General features: G+C 46.1%; 1 protein-coding gene across 2 annotated transcripts in view; it reads right to left on the minus strand.

Annotated features, from left to right (window-relative positions):
• Positions 1-5,727, minus strand: part of GPR132 (G protein-coupled receptor 132) — an 88,480-nt gene extending 82,753 nt beyond the window's left edge. Inside the window, exon 1 of one of the 2 annotated variants that reach the window (XM_080592825.1) lies at positions 5,406-5,727. The gene's annotated coding sequence lies outside the window, so the exon portion shown is untranslated. The remainder of the gene's footprint in view (positions 1-5,405) is intronic. The other variant, XM_080592824.1, reaches the window with a different exon arrangement.
• Between the last annotated feature and the right edge of the window lie 273 nt (positions 5,728-6,000).

Here is a 6,000-nt window from a genome sequence, read left to right on the forward strand (position 1 = left end):
TGCTTCTGAGTGTTCTTCAGGGTTGTTTTTTCCTGCATGTCGGTAGCCTATATTATTCCAGTTTTATTATGTTATTTCCTGGCCACATTGTTAATCCCTGTAGGTGCCACAGGGTAATTTTTCTGTTCAATAATATTCAAGACTCCTCCCAATTTAGCATCATCACCATCTTGCTTAACTGTGTATTTCCCTTGCCTACATGTTTTTGAGTTGTTTTCACATTTTTTCCAACCTTTTCTTCTTTTTCCTCTATATTCTTTTTAGAATATTCTTCCTTTAAAAAGACGTCTATAGTATTTCCTTTTCCTTTTTCTGTTTATATATATTTATATATACATATACATTTATAAAATTTCTTCTGCTTTCTACATCTGCATGTTAGACATAATAGGTTTATAGTGGGCTACCTCTAATACATATTCACCTTGAAATAATTCCAGATATTGATGAGTCTCCCCACATGCTGAAAGATGCAATAAAAGGTAAGTAAAATTCCTTAGCTGAAACAGAAAGTAGGCAGCACATTCACCAAGGCATGCTCCCAGGATGATTTCAGTTTGTGTTGGATGGGAATCATTGCCTGTACAAGCCACAGATGTCCTGGCAAATATGGGGGGAGCCCCCAAGCCCTTTGAAAGACATTGGCAAGGGCATCTTGGATGGTCTTCAGGCCTCTTGAGAGGCTCCTTGCAGTGCCATGCAAGCATTGACTTTAAGTCCAGTAGTTACCTTCACTTCACTCTGACTTTGGCAAATTGTCGTGCCACAGTCTCCAGCACTCAACTCCCTTGGCACATCCTGCAAGGTGATGCCTGGATGTGGACTAGTCCATGCCTGTTGAAATGCTGGATGAGAGGCAGAGCACGAGGGGACGTTGGATAACTTCCCCGAGCCTTCAGGCTCCAGAGAACTGACCACTTTTTTTTCTCCTGAAAAATCAAATAATTGCAGAGACAATTAACAAAGGGCTGCATTAAAGCCTCTGCTTGCAGAATGTGAAGATTTTAGTGATATCATACTCCCCTGCCGGAGGAGGGATTAAGAGTGTTACAGGACAGTTTTACAAACCCTGGGGAGAATAAGTATCCAACGGAAATCTTTGGCAATCCCCTTCCCTTCCTCTTCTGGGTCGCAGCCTGGCTTCTGGTAGCACTTAGAACAAAACCACCACCTCTTGCTTATTTTGATGTGTTCTCTACTTTGCCCTGAACCCAAATGAAACATCAAAGATCTGGCTCTAGCACTTGCAAGTAAAAATAGCTCTAAAGCCAATATATTTAGGCCCTTGAATGATATCACTGAAATAATTCATCCTAAGCCCATGAGAGGGGGAATGGTGTTGTTTGTTAAAGGAATGTGCGTTGTGCTGATAGTGGGCAGTACTGACATGTAAAGAGCAATGAGTGATACTGCAAAACAAAGGGAAGGTGAGAAAAGGGGCATGAAGTCTGCATTGCACCGTATTGTGAAAGAGGAGTAAAATACATCTAAGCTAAAAGCCAGTTTCAGGCTGCCTGTATTTTCATTTCCAGTCTGACCCTTCTCTTCCTTTCTTAGAAATTCAGATTTGAAGGTGTCTTTCTTAGTACATGAGAGTATGATACTTCTTGGTACACCTGTAGCACATGGGATCATGGCTCTCTCTCCCCCAGTATAGGACTGCAATTTGTTTATTACTATCCAGGACTCATTTATTCTCTGTGTCTTTTGCTTATTTTAGAAACAAAATAAATCAAGATTATGAAAGCATCAGTCATATCCCTTTTATGTGTTTTTATCAACATTTTGTTTCTGCATTGCTCTGTATTTTAACAATAAACCATCCATGCTTTCTGTTCTGTCACTACAAACCTCTGCCTTAAATTCCCTTGCTTCCCAGGTAAATAAAGTTTTCTCTTTCCATCTTCTAGTAAAGAGGTAAATGCAGCTTTGCAGTCATTACTGCTTAACACATTTATATACGCAGTTCCTCACTGAGCTCCAGGAACTTGGACAAAGACAGCTTAAGCCATTGAAATAGCATTACCAGGTGGGATTTTCTGGAAGAGATCAGTGTAAGTCTTATCTTCCTCTGATCTGATGTTTTTCAGCAAATGGTTCCCAAATGCAAAATTTCCAATTAGTTTTTCTCAAATACCATCCAGGGGCACCGCAGGGTATTCCACAGACTCCTGCCCATCTTGATAGGCAATTTATGAAATATCCTGAATTGCAAAGGAGGCTTTCCATTATAGGATGGCACTCGCAGGAGGTTGGAAAGTATACTTGCTTTTGAGTACAGACTCGCATCCTTCAAAGTCTGCTGCATAGAGAAACCCATTGGTGACAGCGTATCCTTATGGCTCACCAGTGAGGAACATGAACACGGCCATATGGAGTAGAGGCAGGTTTCAAACCAGTGCCTCTGAGCAGCCCCATTAGCTGGGCCCAGAGAACAGGAGAAAGCATTTTATTGGGTCAAAATGGCCAAATACAGAGGGACAAATGCTGGAGGCTGTGAAAAAAAATAGACTTATGTCTTGCAGCCCTCAAGGCTGCTCTATTAACATGAGGGCTTGCTGCATTTATTTAAGCAGGATGAACAAGATAAAAAGCGCTTGTTGGTGTTGGATGCTGAGGCAGTGTTTAAGACATCCCTGACTCACAGCTCGCAAGCTGGGACTCGTTTTGCAAGTTCAGTCCGTGTTCAGATAGGATCAAGGACTGTCTCTGGGCTGGATTGCGAAGGAAGCAGAGTCTTGCCAAATATGCTCTGCCCACAGCACCGTCCAGACCCGTCAGATGATATTTCTTCTAATTTTACTAATGTATGCTTGGCCCCAATTCCATGCTACCTGAGGCTACAGTCGTAACAAAAACACGGCACACATGCTGTGGGTGGGAGCATGCTGCTGGTGGGAGTTGAGGCACGTGAAAACGAAAAACACAACCCTTTCTTAATTGCAGCACAGAAATCAAGAAATAATATTCTTCTGATTCCCTGCCTTCTCCTTCTCTTTGTGGCACACCCTCACCCATAACCCCATTGGTTGCCAGAGAAGACGGCGACAGGTTTTCTCTATATGTAGGTTGCTCTGTACCCTGAGCAACACTCAGATTTTCAGGCAGAAGTGGGCTTGAATGCCACCCGCAGCTTGTGTTCAGGTGTGGCTCCTCTGCTAGGACCATCCCAAACACCCACCTTGTGGGTTGTACCTGTTGGTGCGGTGCTGGTGGCCTCACCCCAAGCTGAGGATGAAACCACCAGGCCGCTGTCCTGCCACAGTCCTGCAGGAGGTCCGTTCTGGGACGGAGTGAAAGAGCACTCAGGACACGCTCGTCTCCTACCCACGAGCTTCTTCTCCGAGGGAGCTGGGTTGCATTGCAGCTCTGGACTATGTGGAAATCTCAGTAAGCAGCTCATGGATTTAAGAAAGTTGGACTTCTTTGGACCATGAGCCCTGAGCGTGCCACTTATAACAATGCTATTGTTTCACAGTAGAAAGGAGACGAAAGCAGAGGCCCAAGAGAAGCCACCGGCTTGCTGGAGAAGAGCAAAGCTACTACTAACATCTATGGGACTTGGTAGGGAGAGGTCATGGGGAACCTTTTGGCTTTAACCCAGAAACTGGGTTAAACTCCAGTGCTGACCTGGGCCAGGAGTGCTGCCTCAGTGAGGGGCTCGCCATGGGACAGCATCCCTCCAGCCACCGGTACTGACCCTCTCCTGAAAGGGAAGGGGCAGAGAGGAACTTCTTGACTCAGCCCTTGTTTCTGCCCTTGGGAGCTAAACACAGCAATTAGAGTGTTACTGCACTGAAGGACCAGAACACCTTGAGGTACAAATATCGTGCTCACTGCTGAAATCAGCCAGCCAGCACAGATTCTGACCTCCCTGCCGTGTCACCCCACTGACACTTACACCCAACATCACTTGATAGGGGTCAGCTTGATCTCTGGTGGCTTTTCCCATTCGAATCCTTTGCAAAAAGAATGGGTTAAAGCATGGGTTAAAGAAACCCATGGAAAGTGCTGATAAGGCAGTTTTTGTGCTGGGAAATTTGGGATTTCTGTGTTTGAAGCTTCTGACATTAGCCTGAATCCTTGTCCCCAGGCTTACGGTGAGCACTGCAGATATTAGGAGTATTTTCAGACTAAAATTGTACATTCATCACTTGTAGCACAACCTATTCTTGCTTGTTTCCAACAACAGCATTTTGATTACTAGCAGCTTTTTTGCCAGCTGACGTTTAGCAACTCCACCTGCTGATGCCCACCCTGCAGGACGATTTGCAACGGAAGATGAGGCAAGAAATAGAAAATGGTCACTTCCTCCTTCCACTTCTTCTTCTGACTGATTACCCACAGTGGGTATCTGTTAATGATCACTGGTTTTCCCCTGTTCTGTGCTGTGGTTTTTCTCAGATGCCTTAAAAATATTTGCCCAAGCAATGCACTGTTGTATCAGAGTTTCTTTTCCTCAGGATCTCTGCGGGGACCTCCACCCCACAGGCAAAGCACATGAGATGCTAAGGCTTAAAATTTATGGAGCTTGATTTAAAAGCCAGGACGTCTCGTGGTCCCCAGGGAAGGGAAATGACCCTTGGCTTATTTTGCAGTCACTCCTTTTCAGAGAAGGAAGTGCTAATAAGAACTCACTTGAGGCACAACAGCTTAGGACAAATGAAGGCCAAAAAGCAGCAGCATAATTGCTGTGACTGGGAATAAAGAGGAGCCAAGGAGAACACGTGAGAAGTTTCCCTTGTGAGTGGTGCTCTGCAAGTGATAGAAATCAGCAGTCACGCTCATGTCTGAGGCGCGAGCTGCCGAACACACAGAGCTGCCCAAAGGGGCTGCTTCCCCTCCAAAAGCAGCCCCACCAAAAGCAGCAGGAGTCAAATCCACAGTTGCAGTGGGAAAAAAAGAGGCAGAAGGGAGAAGCAGCAAGAGGAAAAAGCATGAAAACTCACGTGGACACTGGTGGGAGTTAGAGGTGCAGAGGGAACCCAGCCCGCAGATACGTGATTGCTCGAGCCATCTGAGAACGGTGCTGAAACCCGGTCACGCTCACCCAGGGAGCCAAGGGAAAATCCGAGGTGGGATCTAAAAGCCTGGCATCCCTGTGCACGTGTTTGTCCCACCTTGTCCCCCTGCTTTTGAAGGTTCTCCTGCAGATATCCATATCTGCATACTGTCTTTCCTTTACTCCTGGAGGGCTTGGATTAGACTCCTAGCGGTCACCTGTCATTCAGGTGAAATGGATCCACTCCCCGAAAAGAAATCCTGAGAGCACTTGGCTGGTACCTTTGGTGGTCCAAAGGCACGCACTCAAAAGGTGGCAGCCCCACGGGGCAGTGTGCACACAGCAACATGCACCCGACGTGCTATGCTGCTGGAAGTCAGAAGGAGCCATTAGGTTGTCTTACCTGGCCTGGCAGCCACGCACCGTCAGATTTCACCCAGGTGTTGGGTCCGGTGACTTCGTTAGGCAGAATATCTTGGTCCTCTCAAGACTGTGGGATCTCGGATAAAAGACTGGGAATGGGATGGACCAATGCTGCTGTTGCCTGATGGTCGTCAGCAGCAGAGGGCTTGGGTGAGTGGTGCCTTGGTGACACCAGCAGCCAACCTGCAACCCACTGTTGCAGAGGAAAGCAGAGAGTCCATGTCCATGCTCTCTGAGCTGAGGAAAAAAACAGTTTGGGGCTTCGAAGCCTTGTAATCACTTTGACCCTCAGTAAGTGAGAGCCAAGAGGCAAAAGGGGATGTGGCAACACTGCCATGTACAACTGTTACACCACTTTTCTTGTTGCACTTCCACTTAACTCATTGCTCAAGGATGGCCCACAGCGCCCTGGCCAGGATTTGCCAGTGTTATACCAAAGTTCAGAGCAGTTGTGTATAAAATCCTCATTTGGAACTGTTAATAGTGTCCAGACAGTGCTCAAAGTGAACAGAAGTAATTTCTTAATGAAAGATTTGATGCACACAGAAAATGGTGCACGCCCTTTGAAAGCTATA

This window comes from Anser brachyrhynchus (assembly GCF_964034855.1).
Source record: "Anser brachyrhynchus genome assembly, chromosome: 5".
NCBI classification, from domain to species: domain Eukaryota; kingdom Metazoa; phylum Chordata; class Aves; order Anseriformes; family Anatidae; genus Anser; species Anser brachyrhynchus.